The sequence below is a fragment of the Kogia breviceps genome, chromosome 8 (assembly GCF_026419965.1).
Source record: "Kogia breviceps isolate mKogBre1 chromosome 8, mKogBre1 haplotype 1, whole genome shotgun sequence".
NCBI classification, from domain to species: Eukaryota; Metazoa; Chordata; class Mammalia; order Artiodactyla; family Physeteridae; genus Kogia; species Kogia breviceps.
The window spans coordinates 63705341-63724916 of NC_081317.1; the positions used below are offsets into that span (position 1 = coordinate 63705341).

The window sequence follows — 19576 nt, forward strand, 5'->3', positions numbered from 1 at the left end:
GGGTAGAAAACATATTTGAAGAAATAATGGCCGAAAATTTCCCTAACCTGGGGAAGGAAACAGACATCCAGGTCCAGGAATCACAGTGTCCCAAAAAAGATGAAACCAAAGAGATCCACACCAAGACACATTATAATTAAAATGTCAAAAGTTACATAGAGAATGGACTTTTAGGACACAGGGAGTGGGAAGGTTAATCTGGGATGAAGTGAGAGAGTGACATGGACATATATACACTACCAAATGTAAAATTGATAGCTAGTGGGAAGCAGCTGCATAGCACAGGGAGATCAGCTCGTTGCTTTGTGACCACCTAGAGGGGTGGGAAGGGGAGGGTGGGAGTGAGACACAAGAGGGGGGAGGTATGGAGATATATGTATATGTAAAGCTGATTCACTTTGTTATAAAGCAGAAACTAATACACCATTGTAAAACAATTATACTCCAATAAAGATGTTAAAAAATAAATTAAAAAAATAAAGTACTAAAAAAAAAAGATGAATAAGTCCTAGAGATCTACTGTATAACCTAGTGCTCATGGTTAATAATGCTGTACTATGTACTCCTAAACTTGCTAAGAGGGCAGACGCTGATTCTAGATAAAAGTTAGAAGAATTATACAAATAAAAGTTTATTTTAATCTTTTAAAAAACCTGTCAAAAGTTAAAGATAAAAAGAAAAATTTTAATGTAGCAAGAGAAAAACAGCTAGTTATGTATAAGAGAAGCCCCAAAGGATTTTCATTGAATTTTTCAGCAGAAGCAGATTTTTCAGCATATCAACCATGTTTTCTGTCCATAATGTTATGAAACTCAAAATCAATTACAAGAACAAAACTAGAAAAACCACAAGCACATGGAGACGAAACAACATGCTACTAAAATGTCAATAGGTCAATGAAAAATCAAAGGGGAGATTTAAAAAATACCTTGAAACAAATGAAAACAGAAACACAACTTTCCCAAATCTATGTGATGCAGCAAAAGCCATTCTAAGAGGAAAGTTCATAGTGATAAGCCCTACCTCAAGAAACAAGAAAAATCTCAAATAAGCATTCCAACTTTACACCTAAAGGAACTAGAGTGGACATAAATAAAATAGAAACAAAAAAAGAAAGAAGGAAGGAAAACAATCAATGAAACTAAGGGTACTTTGAAAAGATAAACAAGTCTGGGTAAAGGTTTATCAATTTTATCATGAAGAAAAAAGAGAGAGGACCCAAATCAATGAAATCAAAAATGAAGAGGAGAAAGTAGAACTGATACCATAGAAATTCAAAGAATCATAAAATACTACTATGAACAATTATATGCCAAAAAATTGAACAGTCTGGAAGAAATGGACAAACTCCTAGAAACACAAAATCTTCCAATATTGAATCATGAGGGAAAAGAAAATCTGAATAGACCAATTACTAGTAATGAAATTAAATCAGTAATTTAAAAAACTCCAATAAGTAAAAGTTGAGGATCAGACAGCTTCACAGTTGAATTCTACCAACCATTTAAAGAAGAGTTAATACCTATACTTCTCAAATCATTCCCAAAAAATAAAGATGCAAAAACACTTCCAAACTCATTGTACAAGGCCAGCATTACCCTGATATCAAATCCAGACAAAAACACCACAAAACAAGAAAATTACAGGCCAGTATCCTTGATGAACATAGCTGGAAAAATCCTCAATAAAATATTAGCAAACCAAATTCAGTAATACTTTAAAAGGATCATACACCATGATCAAGTGGGGTTTATCTCAGGAATGCAAGGATGGTTCACTATCCACAAATCAATCAAAGTGATACATCACATTAACAAAATGAAGGATAAAATCATATCAATAGATTCAGGAAAAACATTTTACAAAATTCAACATCCATTTATGAAAAAACTCTCAGCAAGGAATTCCCTGGCTGTCTAGTGGTTAGGATTCTGCACTTTCACTGCCAAGGACCCAAGTTCAACCCCTGGTAGAGGAACTAAGATCCCAAAAGCTGCTCAGTGTGGCCCCCAACCCCCCCCCCCAAAGCAACCGAACAAAAAACTCTCAGCAAAGTGGGTGTACAGGGAAAGTACCTCAATGCAATAAAAGTCATATATGATAAACCCAGTGGTAACATCCTACTCAATGGTGATAGCTGAAAGCTTTTCCTCTAAGATCAGGAACAAAACAAGGATGCCCACTCTTACCACTTTTATTCAACATAATATTATAGTATTGGAAGGCCTAGCCCCAGGAGTCAGGCAAAAAAATAAAAAAATAAAATGGACGGTGGGAGGAAGGAAGGAAGGAAGAAAGGACATCCTTTTGAGAAAGGAAGATATAAAATTGTCACTGTTTGAAGATTAAACAATAATATATAGAGAAAATCTTAAAGAGGCTACCAAAAAACTATTAGAACTAATAAATGAATTCAGTAACATTGCATGATGCAAAATTAATATACAGAAACCTGTTGCATTTGTGTACACCAGCAACAAGCCATCAGAAAGAGAAATTTTTAAAATCCCATTTATAATTATATCAAAAACAGTAAAATACCTAGGAATAAATCTATCCAAAGAGGTAAAAGACTTGCACTCTGAAAACTATAAGACATTGTTGAGATAATTAAAGACAACATAAACAAATATAAAGATATACTGTGCTCATGGATTGGAAGAATTAATATTGTTAAAATGTCCATATTGCCCAAAGTAGTTTACAGGCTCAACACAATCCCTATAGAAATAACAATGGCATTTTTCACAGAAGTAGAATTTATTTGAAACCACAAAAGAGCCCAAATAGCCAAAACAATCTTGAGAAAGAACAAAGCTGGACATATCATGTTCCCTGATTTCAAGCTATAGTACAAAGCTATAGTAATCAAAACAGTATGGTACTGGCACAAAAACAGACACATGGATCAATAAAACAGGATGGAAAGCACAGAAATAAGCCCACATATAGATGGTCAATTAATTTATGACAAAGGAGGTAAGAAGATACAATGAAGAAAGGCAGCCTCTTCAATATATGGTGCTGGGAAAATTTTACAGATACATGAAAAAGAATGAAATTGGACCACTAACTTACACAATACACAAAAATAAATTCAAAATGGATTATAAAGTCTCAAATGTAAGACGTGAAACCATAAAGCTCTTAGAAGAAAACATAGGCTGTAAGCTATTTGACTGCAGTGTAAGAGTTTTGTTTTTTTTTTTTTTTTTTTTTTTTTTTTTTTGATATGTCTCCTCAGGCAAGGGCAACAAAAGCAGAAATAAACAAATGGGGCTACATGAAACTAAAAAGATTTTGCACAGTGAAGGAAACCATAAACAAAAAGCATCCTACCTTATGGAAGAAGGTATTTGCAAATGATATATCTGATAAGGGGTTAATATCTAAAATATATAAAGAACTTATACAACTTAATATCAAAAAACATACAACCCAATTAAAAAATGTGCAGAGGATCTGAATAGTCATGTTTATAGAGAAGACATATAGATGGCTAACAGGTACATGAAAAGATGCTCAACATCACAAATCATCAGGGAATGCAAATCAGAACCACAATGGGGTATCACCTCACACCTGTTAGAATGACTCTTATTCAAAAGACAAGAAATAATAAATGTTGGCAAGGATGTGGAGAAAAGGGAACCGTTATGCCCTGTTAGTAGAAATGTAAATTGGTACAGCAGCTATGGAAAACAGTATGGTGGTTCCTAAAAATTCAAACTTCCATATGATATAGCAGTTTCACTTCTGGGTATTTATCCTAAAACAAAAACACCAGCTCAAAAAGATATGTGCACCCCTTTGTTCATTGCAGCATTATTTACAATAGCCAAGATATGAAAACAACCTAAGTGTCCATTGATAGATGAATTGATCAAGAAAATGTGGTATATATATATATATATATATATATATATATATAGAGAGAGAGAGAGAGAGAGAGAGAGAGAGAGAGAGAGAGAGTAGATTATTGTTCAGCCATAAAAAAGAGTGAAATCTTGCCATTTGCAGCAACATGGTTAGATCTAATGGGTATTAGACTAAGTGCAATAAGTCAGATCGAGAAAAACAGTTACCATATGATTTCACTTATATGTGGAATCTAAAAAACAAAACAAACAAAACAGCAACAGACTCACAGATACAGAAAAAAATTGGTAGTTGCTAGAAGGTAAGGGTATTGGGGATGGGCAAAATAGGTGAAGGGGATTTATGGGATAGAAACTCCCAGTTATAAAATAAGTAAGTCATGAGGATATAACATACAGTACAGGGAACATAGTAATATTGTGATAACTTTGTATGGTGACCATTTCAAAATATATATAAATACTGAATCATGATGATGTACATCATTATATTTCAATTACAAAAAAAAAGTGTTTAGAATTTACTGTGTCCTAGTAAAGTATGAAGAGTAGATGGCATGTGGAGCATTGAGTTTATGTGTTTTAATTTCACTCCTTGATAGACTTCATAAAGCTAATCACCCATTATTTAAATTTCCATAATTAATTTCTACAAATTCTGAATCCAGCAAGCATTGTGTGTCACTTTGGTACAATATTCTCCACATCCTGAGGTAATGGCCATATCCTGTGTGTTTCAACCTTTTATTTTAATTGTGTCCAGCTAAAGAATGTTTCAGTTTTAACCTTCTCATTACATAACAAAGAGAACAACAGTGTTGAAATAACAGTCATAGCCAATTAACAGTTAATCCCTGACTTGATTTATGGAGAAACCAGGCTGAAACCTTATGCACTCCCAAGCACTGGAGTTTAGCAAGCAATCCAAGCAAAGAAAAAGCACAGTTGCAATCTGGGTGTATTAGAGAAAGGAAGAAAGGCAGCATTAGTTCATTTTGCTTTCAAGGGTGAGTCATTCACCCTGTGCCACTGCTGAAGTGAAACATTTTTATTGATTTGCAGATTAAGAATCTATTTAAAATGTGATAAATCAATCATTCTCATCAAGCCTCCAGCAGCATGTTCAGGAACTTGAAAGCAATCACTGCTGTTTGAGGAAAGCTTACTTAACTTGTGTTTCTTCTAATGATAGAGAAAACTATAGCTTATAATGAAGGTGCTGTGTAGTGAACACCTTGATGAAAAGTCAAAAGATTGAGCTGGCATAAATCAGCTCAATCCAGGAGCCTGAAGGTAGGATGAAGAGCAGGGAGTTTATCCACCTTAATTATCATCGCATTTGAAAGTCAATGAGGAGCCCTCCATCGTGAACTTCTACTCACATCTAACTGTTTTTCATGATTTTATATTATGATAAAAAGTAGATGAGATTAAAAATAAAACTATCTCGATACTATCCATGTTGCCTTAAAACAGTAGACCATAATGAGAGATCAAACTATTTTTATTAAATCTTAAATCCAAAATCTGTGTTTATAAAGGGAAAAGTGATTCTACTTCATGTCCTTAAAACTTGTCTGCCATAAAAAAAAGTCAAAATGTAATATTTTTCAAGACAGATATGAAATATTTGCATGATAGTATTATTCCATTTCTGTAATGCCTTGGTCTCTTTGCACAGATTAGTGCTGGAAATGAGAAGAAGAGACAAAGTAATGTTACTTCACTAAACTATGATTGTTTCTTAGGATTTTAGAATTTCACTTGTCAGCTTTATTTGACTTTAGTGAGTATCATGGTAAATTCAGGGATTACAAGGAAGTCTCTTATTCCCTAGACTAAATGGCACATTGGAAAGCTGTTCCATATTTGTATACTTTATTTCAAACCTCTTCTAACAAGTATTAATGTAAAATCACTTCTTTTTTAACCCCAACCATAGATCACTGCAGATTTATCATTTAATTGATCAAGATTACTAAGCTTAATAATTTTTCTTACCTGAAAAATGATTATTATGAAAATGACTTGAGTGTGTTTCAGTAAATAAAAGGTATTTTTATAAAAAAATAAAGATGCCATAAAGTGTCTTCATGTAATTAAATAAAAATGTTTCTACAATGTTGTGTATCAGTGTCATAAACTTTAAAAGTCAACCTCCTAGAATCAGACAACCTTCCAACTCAGAGATGTTTGTTATCAGCCTTCTATAGTGGATCAAACCATAGTATCAAGATTCATCTAAATCTTTTAACCTTTGATCAGCAATCTTATTCAAGGGAGGTAGACCAACAGTCCCCAACCTTTTTTGGCACCAGGGACCGGTTTTGTGGAAGACAATTTTTCCATGGATGGAGAGGTGCGGGGCGCTGGGTGGGGGGGGCAGTTGTTCAGGCGGTAAAGCAAACGATGATTCAGGCGGTAACATGAGCGATAGCAGGCAGCAGAGGAAGCTTCACTCACTCACCCGCCGCTCACCTCGTGCTGTGCAGCCCAGTTCCTAACAGGCTGTGGACCGGTGGCCCGGGGGGTGGGGACCCCGAGTTAGACTATGGAAATAACATAGAAAAAGAAACAAATTACATTCCAGAAGTTATTAATCATTGTTTTGCATCACTGTGAAAAGTTAGAAATGAAATGTCTGATAATAAGAGAATGAGCAAATGATCTGTTCTCTGAGTATAATATTATACAGCTGTTAAAAATTATATTGATAACGTTGTAGAAAAATATGACACAACTAAACTGAAGACTTCTAAATGACAGAGATTCCATTTTATTTGACTCATTTTTGTCTCTTGTATTATCTAGGGTTACACTAGCTGTTGCAAAAAATATAGCCCACGATGTTAGTAGTCTACCACAAGAGAAGTTTATGTCTCCCTCAATTAACAGTGCAATGTGAATGATTCTTATTAGCAGACAGCTTTGCTTCATGCAGTGTCTCAGGAATTCAGACTTCTTTCATCTTATGGCTTTGCCTTCCCCTAGTAACTCATTGTTCTCTGCATCTGGTCAACAAAAAGGGGAAAAGAAAGAGCATAGAGAAGGTACAATGATCCTTGAATAACTTGACTCAAAAGTGACCCAGGCCAATTTCACTTCCAATCCCTTGGTAAGACCTATGTCATGGTCAAAGTAAATGCAAGGTGATTTTCTAATAATGGCTCTATGATAGGGAAGTGAAGGCATATATTTTGATAGCCTATTTGCTGTTTCTGCCACATTTTATTCAGTGTAGCATGTGGCTTTTTGAATGTTGGTTGAGTGTGGGGTTTTTTTGCCAAGAATTGCTGGAAAATTAGCCAGAAGGCATGATATAGCTTGGTTCTTGGGGATCTACAAGTCACCCTTGAAAAATAAGCTAGAGACTGAGGCAGAGACCAGATTGTATAGAGCCTTGTGCATCAGGTGAATAAGTTTACAATTTATCCTGTAGAAAATGAGGAGGTATCAAAGGGTTAAGAATCGGGAATAAGGCAATCAGAACTGCAGTTTTTCCAAATACAATACTAGCAGCAATGTGGAGCATAAACTCTCAGGCATCAAAATTAGATGTAGAGAGACCAGATAGAAGACTAATTAGTGCAGATGATAAAGGAAATAGCAGTGGGTTATGAGGGGGAAACAGATGTGAAGCTTAGGGGTGGGGTGGACAGAACTTCATTCCTAATTATGGAAAGGAGGTGAAATAAAAGACACATGGAGAATTATCTCGTTGTTTAAAGCTTGGGGGATTGCATTTACCAACATAAAATATTCAGAAGGAAAAAGAGTTTTAGAGAAGAGTAATCAGTTGTATTTTGAGTTTGACATTCCTGTGAGTCTTCCAAGAGAAATGAGATATTCAAGAGGTGGTTGACTGAAGAGGTCTTTAGCTCAAGCTACTGGGTGGGAAGAGGTACTGATGTACCTCTCTACTGATACACAATTACAAAGGATGTACTTTCAAATGTATATCCTTTGAAAGTCTATAGAGTGAGCAGAGCACAGAACTTGAAATAGTACCACTTTTGGAGGAGTAAAAAATCTTATGTACTAAAGAAAGAAATGGACTATAGAGAGGAAGACATTTAAATTATCATCAAGATAGAAAATAAACATTGGACCAAGGTTCTAGATTAAGATATGTAAATGAGAAGGAACCAAGAGCAGTGGAGAGATTCGTCTTAAAACAGAGAAGGGCCATCTATTTTATCAACGTTGTAGAGGAGGAGATGAAGGCAAATTCAGATGTCAATGAGTTGGTAATTTTAGAGGGAGAGTTTAATTTGAGACTTCAATAAGCTCAGTAAAAATATTTGCAGAAGCACAGAAGTCGCTCACCAAAGACTCATAAAAGGATTGTTGTGTGTTTCCTGAGAGTTCTGGGAAAATTGTTGACCATAAAGTGGCTGTAATTTGGTAAATGTATCTGTGATTGATTTTGTTTAATGTAATTTTATGTATTGATAGATACCAGGCTGAGCATCATGTCATGCATCCTGCTTTGCTCACTTAGTTCCAAGCTATATTTCTCTTGGGAGATAACTGGCATAGTTGATTCTGTTATTTTACTCTTAACGCTTTCTTCCCCTACAAAACCACATTGGATGATTCATGAAAGGGTAAAAACTGGTCTTGTATGTACATGTTACGAAGAGTTATTTGGCTAATAATGTCCTCAGTTTTTTACTTGGGTCAAACAGTGTCTTGTTGGGCTTCCCTGGTGGCGCAGTGGTTGAGAGTCCGCCTGCCGATGCAGGAGACACGGGTACATGCCCTGGTCGGGGAAGATCCCACATGCTGCGGAGCTGCTGGGCCCGTGAGCCATGGCCGCTGAGCCCACGCGTCCGGAGCCTGTGCTCCGCAGCGGGAGAGGCCACAACAGTGAGAGGCCCGCGTACCGCAAAAAAAAAAAACACAAAAAACAGTGTCTTGTTTAACTTATCTATAAATCACCTTAATCAGAGTCTTTTTTTTAACTTGAGAATAATTTTGTTTCAGAAGCTCTACATATATTTTTTAATTAATTATTATTGGAGTATAGTTGCTTTACAATGTTGTGTTAGTTTCTACTGTGCAGCAAAATGAATCAGCTATACGTATACATATATCCCCTCTTTTTTGGATGTCCTTCCCATTTAGGTCACCACAGTGCATTGAGTAGAGCTCCCTGTGCTATGCAGTATGTTCTCATTAGTTGTCTATTTTATACATAGTATCAATAGTGTATATGTGTCAATCCCAATCTCTCAGTTCCTCCCACCACCACCCTTCCCCCTTTGTATCCATACATTTGTTCTCTACATCTGTGTTTCTATTTCTGCTTTGCAAATAAGATCATCTACACCATTTTTCTAGATTCCACATATATATGTTAATATATGATATTTGTTTTTCTCTTTCTGACTTACTTCACTCTGAATGATACTTTCTAGGTCTATTCACGTCTCTACAAATGACCCAGTTTCATTCCTTTTTATGGCTGAGTAATATTCCATTGTGTATGTATACCACATCTTCTTTATCCATTCCTCTGTTGATGGACATTTAGGTTGCTTCCACATCCTGGCTATAGTGAATAGTGCTGCAATGAACATTGGGGTGCATGTATCTTTTTGAATTATGGTCTTCTCTGGGTATATGCCTGGTAGTGGAATTGCTGGGTCATATGTAGTTCTATTTTTAGTCTTTTAAGGAACCTCCATACTGTTTTCATAGTGAGTGTATCAATTTACATTCCCACCAACAGTAAATGAGGGTTCCCTTTTCTCCACACCCTCCCCAGCATTTGTTTGCAGATTTTTTGATGATGGCCATTCTGACCAGTGTGAGGTGATACCTCATTTTAGTTTTGATTTGCATTTCTCTAATAATTAGTGATGTTGAACATCTTTTCATGTGTATGTCTTCTTTGGAGAAATCTCTATTTAGGTCTTCTGCCCATTTTTTGATTGTGTTGTTTGTTTTTTTGATAGTGAGCTGCTTGTATATTTTGGAGATTAATCCTGTGTCAGTTGCAGAAGCTCTACATATATTTAAAAAAAGATTTTCTAATAGCAGAGTTTCAAAGCTTCCTAACCTGGAATCCAGTCAGTTGATATTTGGGGAACTGATTCCTTGTCAGATGTTATACTAGGGTGAAAACAGTATGAGAGAGAGCGGAAGAGAGAGGGAGGGAGGGAGAGAGAGGGAGAGAGAAAGCACGAGAGCAAGATTTATTCATGTTAGAATCTCATGGACTGAAAATTTCATACAAAAATATGTTTCATAGTGATATAAAATGATAAGTGAAGGATATTTCTAAGTAAACATATCCTAATTGTCAGCATGTAAAGTTTTTTGAGGATTCTTATGGACTTAGAAGTGTGCGTCAAACATAAAGTTTTGTGGTGTAAACTGTATGATGGTAAGCCTTATTTTATTTATGAGAATATCCATAAGGTTCACATGGGCACATATACATAAATGTCAATTAATTAGAATATTTACTGAGGAAATTCACAAGAAAAACTCTCAACATCTTAAGTTCTCTCTGTGTTTGACTCTGTGTGACTTTGAGTAGCTCCCAGGTAGCAAGCATTGGTGACTGTTAATATAATACAGAAAATTATCTTAAGGATAATGAATAACATAAGGATTCCACCCCAAATTCAGGGTGCTCTTAGAGATTTTTTTTTTTTCCTTCCCTTGTTTTTAGACAGCTGAGGACTGGGAAGCAATATTCTACAATAATAAATATGTTTATGATTACAAAAAGGTGGAAGTAAAATATATCTTGTATTACCTGTAAGTTAGCAAAATCAATGTGTTTGGGGAATCGCAAGTATACTGATCAAAAAATGGATTTCACCAGACTAGGTTTCCATTCAGCCTTATTTCAAAGTTATAAATAAAGTTATATTTCAAGTTATTATCTGGTATGGTAGAAAGAATACAGACTTTTGAATTGAATAGGGAAGCTTCTAAAATTCCATTTCTATGTCTTTTTTAATCTAGTGATTCTAGACAGGTATCAATACTTAACATAGTTTAATTTTCTAGGATAGTAATATCTACCTCACAGAGATATTGTGAAATATATATATGTAACCACTGTGATATAGCAGCATTCAACAGATTTAATAAATTGTAGTTCCCACTGTAATTTAGCTGTATATCTAAAAGCAGAAAATACTGTGGGTAAAGATACAAGAAGTTTCAGGAGCTATATCTTATAATTAGGCAAGCTTGGTGACGTCCAGCTTCTATGTCTTTTGCTGCTAAAAAGCAATACAAAGAAGGAAAAAAAAAGGAAAGATCATGTTCACTGTAGAATAATTCGTTTTAAGATCAATGAAACTCTAAAAGTCAACTTAAGTTTATCTGGCCTATGCTAAAATTTAGTAGTAAAGATAAATAAGTAAAATCTAGATGAGTTGTATTATAAATATTTAGTCGTAAGATTTACATGGGAGCTGGAATGAGCAAAAAGGAAAGATCAGGAAGCTGAAATCGACAAAGTAAATTACCCTAATAAATGCTATTAGTGTCTGGAGAACTATAGAAACAAAATGGAAGATTGTCATCGTCCTTTGTGCTTACTGTATCTCATCAGTTATTTCAAACATATTTAGAAATAAATAAATAAAACAGGATAAATTGCCCTAGAGATATTTTAGATTCATTTTGGTGAATTAGGGAATGAAAATACAAACCATTCATTTTGACACTGGTTTAGAGTTTATGGACAAATTGTTCAGTCACATTGTAACTCAATCCCATTGCATCTTAAATTATTTTGCTTTAATTGAACAAGCATTCATTACATTTCTACCATAAACAAAACACTGCATCAGGCATGATAGAAGTGAGTGAAAAATAGGAAGCCTTTACATCTTTCAAATGTTAGCTGCAGCATTATATACATTTGATAAAATTTTGTTGAGCTGGGGTGTGTGCCATGAAATCATGAACTACCAAAAACAGAAAAAAAAAAAAAAAAATCACCTGCATTCTTTGATGGGGTATTTGCTTTTAATTTATATTCATTTAAATTCCATCCATGTGTGTGACACCACAAAACTGAATTTTTTATACACTACCTCTTTTCATGAGTGATATAAGAACAGAGCTTGTTTCTTCAACTCATTCAGCATTCTAATGAACAGAATACAAATTTCGTTCCATTAAAAATAATGGAACGTAACTATCCTACAGCCATTTAAATGCTTTAGAATAGAGCAGTCCTGTTTTTATTCCAGGAGGCATTCGCAATAAATCTCATTATGAAAATTACCATATTCAGACTATCTTAATAATGCACATGCCGATATCTCTCCCACCTTCAAAGAAACAAATAATGGTGAAAATTATGCTAGCACTGACAATAGCTAGGAAATACTGAGAAATAAACTATTTCCCTCTTATTTCTTAGAGTAAAACAGCTTCCTATGCATTTAACTAGCTAAAAGATGCCTAGATTTTGAACATTCAAAAGTACTGAATATGTCGAAAACGTCTATAGAGAGACACTGATAGGTATCTTGTTTCCACACATGTATGTTTGGGTGCCTGCACACATAAAGAAATCAACACATAAAATCAAGTGTTAACAGATTTTGGATCAGAGAGATAGAGATAATCTTCCAACGGTGTCATGAACACCATTTGAATTGATTAAACAGCTGATAGCCCATTGTTGTTCTTCTCTGTGTATTGACCCACCAGTTTGAGTGGACTTTTATTGAAGGCCCTTTCAGAGATAAGTAACCTAAACACATCCCAGGCCTGTGCTGTTACTAGCAAAACATTTATTTCCTGATTGCTACAACTCCTAAGTACCTACCTTCACTCCACTTAAGAGAGATGAGAAGATTGCATTGTACTTTGAACAGCTAGATTTAGGATTCTCTCGAACACAACTTGAAGCAGAAGCAGCTAGAAGGCTAGACTGCAGACTGATCCTGCAGTCTCTCCACCTTTCGCTGGGAAAATCAGAGGTCAGGTTTCCTCTTCTGTACCTGCTATTTATACTAGTGCTTTCTTCCCAGGTATAGACCTATTTTACAGGTACAATGTTATAACCTCCTAGAAGAGTTTTCTTGCTCTACCCTCACCCCCAAGTGCTCAAACATAGATCTCCTATACACACTTCAATACACTGAAAGGATCTTATTTCTCTTTTCTCATATACAATGTAGAAACCAATGTCTATGCTGACTAAGCAACTTCTAAAAGCCTCTCTAATTTGGAATTTTTTGATCTAATTCACATTTATTGTTTTGGAGTTAGACTCCAATTGCAATTCAAAGTGCTCTAACATTCTAGCTTGATTATTTACACTCTCTTATCATCAGTTTCTACAGTTTTTAAATGGGTATAGTAAAGCTGGTACTTCTTATTTTATTTAGCTTTTTTGAGGATCAAATAGAATCTTTTGATTCAAATGAAGTCAGATTTAATGTTTGTGACATGAGGCACTAATTAAACAAAAGAAATGTTTAATTAGAAAACACATTTTCAGGGTATTACATGTATACTTCCTTTGTTGAGAATAAACAGGGCTAGCAAATTAAAATTGCAATATATTTCACTACATTTATCTGTAATTCATAATGCCTCTTAAAACCTATTATTGACACTGGGATAAAAAGTTAATGTGCAAGGTTAGGATTATTGTTTACTGATTAGTTTAATTAATTGCTTTATACCTTCTATTTTTATCTACTTAGGATACAGTCAATGAACACAGTTTCTTGCAAAGTACAGGTCAGTTGGTTTCAGTGATTTTTTCAAATGGAGAATGAGAGTTTTGACTCTGTATTCTGTTTAAAACAATGGTGGATCTCCAAGCCTTAAATATCTATAATGATTGCAGCTTAGATTAAGGAACGATTTGGTTGTCAGAGATAGGAGTTTCTAATCTCATTTTCACAGCTAATTATGGGGTAAGTTTAGAAAATCACATGCAAGAAAGAGCTTTCTTCTTCTAAATTCTTCTTAAGTAAAATGATAATAACCTTTACTTATTTTCTCTGCAACAGGTTTTTGGGAGTATTTTTTTTAATGTAATTCAGGATTAGAGAGTTTCCCAAACTAACCAAATAGAAAGACACTGGAGCAATGCCTTGTTTCTGAAGTCTTTTGGTGATATTGTCCAGTTTGTTATCAATTTTCTTTTTAATTTGGTGGTAGCTGTACATAATATTCGGACCTCTCCTGAAGTTCTGCACATATCTTGTCATATGGCCACATAACATCATAGCATACCAATTAAGTGTTTGATGTGGATTAAATGCCTGCTCAACCACCTTCTGGCTTTGTGACCTCACACAAGTTAATCTATGTGAACCTTTAGTTTCTATTTGGAATTGGAAATGAAAATATCTACTTCATAGTGTTTTTTGAGATGATTTAATGAAAGCAACTAAAACATGCCATAAATGCTAGTAATTACCTACTGGCATTTGCCTTTTCCTATTGTGTCCTGTGCAAACTTTGATTCAAATAGACGAGAGTTTGAATCCTGGTAGTAATGTTTATTTGCTATGGTTACTGATTATTTACTCCCTTGGAGTATTCATTTACATATCAAACATGGTTCTACCACCCAGCGTTAAATGTGGTACCATATGTGAAAGTGTTTTATACATAGTAGGCATGCAATAACTATTCATTAAATAGACTACAAATTAGGGCATTTTTTGTGTGTCTGCCTTTTTTAGCTAAAGACATGGTTGTCAAGTCAGGTCTGCTGATTTCTTTTAAAGGAAGTTGGCCCTCAGTGTATCAGTTACCTTCAGCACATTTCACTTGCAGATAATATAGGCCAGAGAAGGGAGAAAGGTTAAGAAGCAAGGAGAGAAGCAATAGACAAGGCCTCATGTTGAGAGTGTGCAACTTGATGATAGGACAGGTATGGAAACTAGATAAGGACTCAGTAGTGCAAGGTGTACATCTGTGTGTAGTAAGGCTATTTTGAAACCTCCCCTCTCTATGGTGTGTCCCACCATGCTTAGTCATTAAATCCTCAAATGGTTTCTCTGTCCTCCTACTCTTTCTTCAAGCACCACTATACAAACATCAGCAGAACCAAAACAGTAACCACCTATATGAAGTTGCTGCCTTGGTATATCCAGTTTGGAACAAATTAGACCCATAGGGAATCCTGAATGAGAGTTTCTTTTCAGGGTAGTATTTTATTTCCCCAATCAATTTGTAGAATGCTGGGATAGTAGAGAAAGTTCTCAGATAAATGTCCAACTCCCATAACATGATTCTAAATTAAATCTTAGGTAGGAAAAATAAAAGAAACAAGCATCTTCACACCATTCTAAGGGGGAAACTCATGATTCATCTCAGGAAGAGAGATTCCTATTTAAATTATTACATATTCAAATTGAGCTGAATTCAGAATAGAAACCTCTATTCCCAAATGGAGAACAAGAATAAGCTGGAAAATTCTACTCTTTACAAATATACAACTGAAATTCTTTCAGTCAATATTTTTGATCACTTACTATGTAAGATTATGGCAGTACAGTTGAGAGAATAGATGAACTGAATAAATTTTGTGCCATGTTTTGTCTTCAAAGATTCTATGTAAAAAATTTATGAAACAGCATAGACAATATAAAGTATCAAAGATTCTACTCTGTGATGGAGTAGTATTCTTTTAGAAACCCTCTTTGATGTACTAAGAGAGAGTTTTCTGTAATTCTGTAGCCTCAAAGAAATGTGTCCTGGTTCTATGAGACCAGAAAAGAGGAAATATTTGATCTGAGGACTTGTTACAAGAGAAAAATTGTTCATGATACTTGTTAAAGATGGTAAAGCAGACTTTATTCCAAGGGAGCTACTACAGTGAGGTTTTGTAGCCAGGGAAAGAAAGGGGACTAAACTCCGACCCCAGTGAGGACAAGCAGGGATTTATATAACTGCAGAGCAGGGTAAGGTCAGTGAATATAAAATTACTAAGAGGAAATAACCAGGGTAAGGGAGATTCTTGCTACATGTACTCAATAGATTTCTTTCTGAAGGCAGCCCAGGGTGTTAAGATTTTGAGTTAGGGGGATAAGGAATTCAAATCAGATATCTAGAATGGGCAAATACCAAGGGTAGGAAATTTTCACTAAGCTGACTCATCAGTATTCTTGCCCAAACTGGATTCTTGAAGTACAGTGAGGGAAGCTCGAAGTCAGACCTTGTGCAGCAGAGAGCTCGGGGAACCTGATTAAAGTTAGGTCAAAGAGGAAGGAGTCTTTGTCAGCCCCAAGAAGTATTGATTTTAGAGGCAGGCATGTGGACCTATGAGATAAGGTAAAGTAAATGATTCTATCAGCTGGATAGCTTTTGCTTTATTCCTACCACCTAATGTTGATTTGTGACTTTCTCTTGAAAGCTGATATTCTGCTATAAGTTGTTTTGTTTCATTTAAAGCAAGTTTCTTAAGAGTTTACCTAGTGAACTCAAGTGTTTGTGTTGGGATGTCCTTTGGTGTGAGCAGAAAAAAATATAGCAGAGACACAAAATTACAGGTCAGGCAAGAGCAGGGCACCAAGTTGTCCTAGGGCCACATCTCAAAAACATGAACTTCATGTGAAAATAATATTTTTCGTTTTTAAAAAAAGGAACAAAGACTTTCAAATAAATTACTGTTTCTTTCTCTTATACTCTTCAGAAAGGCTGAGAAGAAAAATAAGTGCCTCATTTCATGATTCAGCTTAATTTATATCACTTATATCATGTAGCACTATTAAATGATATTTCTGGAAAATGTGCTAGAACATGAATCTCGCCAAAAGAGCTTGAAGATTCTACTGTAAATAACATGCAATGATATTTTTGCTCTCTAATGCTAATTAACCCAGCATGCTTCACAGTGTTTGAGAATTTTGTAGTTTAAATAAATTCATGTGATGAAAATTCAACACAAAAATATTATTCTGTAGAATAAATTATGTTTAATTTTTGCATCAAAATATCCATTTTAATAACTTTAATCTAGAAAAATAAACTTCTAATTATATGTGTATTTTAATCGGGTACAGTTAAATAGAAGATAAAACTACTCTGAATTCATTATTTGGATTCTCTCTGTTGATAAAGCTGAGGCAGTAAATAGCAACCCTTGGTAGCAAATACCAGTTTCTAGTAGATTGGCTCTATTCCTAGTGAGAACAGGTGAGGAATTACAAAAAGAATATTTCACCACAAAGTCCATCTCTTGCTTCTCTTTCCAATGATTTATTCTCAAGAAATAGTGCTTCAGTAAGCAACATAACATTAGACGGTGCTGAGTTCTGTTAGTATTTTGGCCGTCCAAAGATTATTGTAGCGGGTGTTTAACATATTACAGCAATATTCTTTCTATTCACATCATTTAGGATCTAGACTATTTATAAGTACCTATAAACCTATTCCTTTTAAAATACAGTTCTAGGGCAAGACGGGAATGAAGATGCAGACCTACTAGAGCATGGACTTGAGGACACAGGGAGGGGGAAGAGTAAGCTGGGACAAAGTGAGAGAGTGGCGTGGACATATATACACTCACAAATGTAAAATAGATAGCTAGTGGGAAGCAGCCACATAGCACAGGGAGATCAGCTCGGTGCTTTGTGACCACCTAGAGGGGTGAGATAGAGAGGGTGGGAGAGAGGGAGACGCAAGAGGGAAGAGATATGGGAACATAAGTATATGTATAACTGACCCACTTTGTTATAAAGCAGAAACTAACACACCATTGTAAAGCAATTATACTCCAATAAAGATGTTTAAAAAATAAAATAAATAAAATAAAATACAGTTCTAGGATTTGTATGATGAAATCATGAACGATCTGCAAATGAATATGAGCTCTTTGCCATCAGTCAGTGGTATTTACTTGGTTGCAATGTGATGCTTAGAGGAGTATTTGCCCAAAATCATCCAGCCAGCAAATGATAGTGCCAGGATTTGAACACAGGATGACTAATTCCAGAGGCCATGCTCTTAAACACTACTCTTAGCTATTATGCATTAGAGATTGCATTAAAAAATAGTCTAGGGCTTCCCTGGTGGCACAGTGGTCAACAGTCCGCCTGCCGATGCAGGGGACGCGGGTTCGTGCCCTGGTCCGGGAGGATCCCACATGCGGCGGAGCAGCTGGGCCCGTGGGCCATGGCTGCTGAGCCTGCGCGTCCGGAGCCTGTGCTCCGCAACGGGAGAGGCCACAGCAGTGGGAGGCCCGCGTATCGCAAAAAAAAAAAAAAAAGAATAGTCTATCACAAATTAGATCACATACGGTAAGAGTAAAACTTACTTAAAAATACCATAGTTATAAATGCCCTTTTTTCTTTATTTGTTTCCAGGCTGAAAGCTCAAATATTAAACTGGTTACCTGGCTATACTACAACTTAATGGTTGACAAACCCACCAAGGAGGTGGCATTTGAAGGTAGTTTTGCAGGATAACGTTTCATCAGCTTATCATAAATGGTGGGGAAGGGTAGCCCCACTTTAAGAGGAGAATATGGGCAAGGGCATGGTGGAGATGAACAGAATGTGCCCCAAGGTTTTGATCTGATGGTTTAGTGCAGCTAGAGCAAACAATGTATGATGTCTTGGGAAATCATGCTGAACTACTAACATGAAAGATCATAAAAGGCTTTCTGTGCTAAGCTAAGGAGTATGAATTTTATTCTGAAAATTACAGGGAGCATTGAAGGATTTTAAACAAGGATTAAGTTGACCAGATTTGTAATTCAGAACGATCATTCTGGCAATGGTGTAGAAAATTGTCTAGGAGAAACCACCTGGGAGACCACTATGGTAATTTAGTCAAGAAGTAATGGGATCCTACCTGGAGCAGTGGTGGAGAGAATAGAAAAGAGGCCAAGGCATGAGATTAGTGGTTTAAGAACTCAGCAACTGACTGGATGTTAGAGCTGAATGATAGCTTAGGAAGACTCAGTTTTCTCTCTTGACAATTGCATGCTTCAGTTTATCAATAAAGGGAATACAGGAGGAGGCACAGGCCTGGAGGCAAGCTACAATTTCGTTTTGGATGAGGCTATAGGATTTTAGAAGAAAATAAAGACTCAACTTTTTAAGCTTGAAAAAACAGCATTGCTAGTATGTGCTTGGCCTCCAAGAGAGAAACTGGACCAAACTATTTTATTATATATTGTGAGTTACTCACGTGGAAATGTTTGATCTTACAAATGATGAATGAAGTCTTTTTCCTCTCTATCTAAACAATTTTCAGATAACTGCAGTGCACTTACAGCCATAGCTTGTTTCACCAGTTCAGCTTCCCTAAAGATTTTGGTTAACTTTTAAAAATTAGGTCGCAAAGCTTACTGGAAATGTCTCAGAAGCATCAATTCTATAACGATTGGTTGGTTAATTCATACGTAATTGCTGAGAAAATGTTAACAATTTGAATCTTACATCACCAGCACTTCTCACTTTCTTCAGATGTCTTTAGAATTTGTCAAACAAGATTTATCTCTTTCTAGACTTCAGTTTTTTAAACATTCATCTCCACTTCCAAGACATTAAAATATATATGCCAAAAAGTATTACTCTTGCTTTATCTGAGATAATCTTGGTAACAACTTGGATTATAATAATAAAATAGAGGGCTTCCCTGGTGGCGCAGTGGTTGAGAATCCGCCTGCCGATGCAGGGGTCACGGGTTCGTGCCCTGGTCCGGGAAGATCCCACATGCCGCGGAGCGGCTGGGCCCTTGAG

General features: G+C 35.7%; 1 protein-coding gene across 48 annotated transcripts in view; it reads left to right on the top strand.

Moving 5' to 3' along the window:
* Positions 1-19576, top strand: part of PTPRD (protein tyrosine phosphatase receptor type D) — a 2126684-nt gene that overhangs the window by 1215062 nt on the left and 892046 nt on the right. The window contains exon 1 of one of the 48 annotated variants that reach the window (XM_067041516.1): positions 13594-13610. The exons of the other annotated variants lie outside the window; for them this stretch is intronic. The gene's annotated coding sequence lies outside the window, so the exon portion shown is untranslated. Of the gene's footprint in view, positions 1-13593; positions 13611-19576 lie in introns of those variants that run through there. 48 annotated transcript variants of the gene reach the window in all.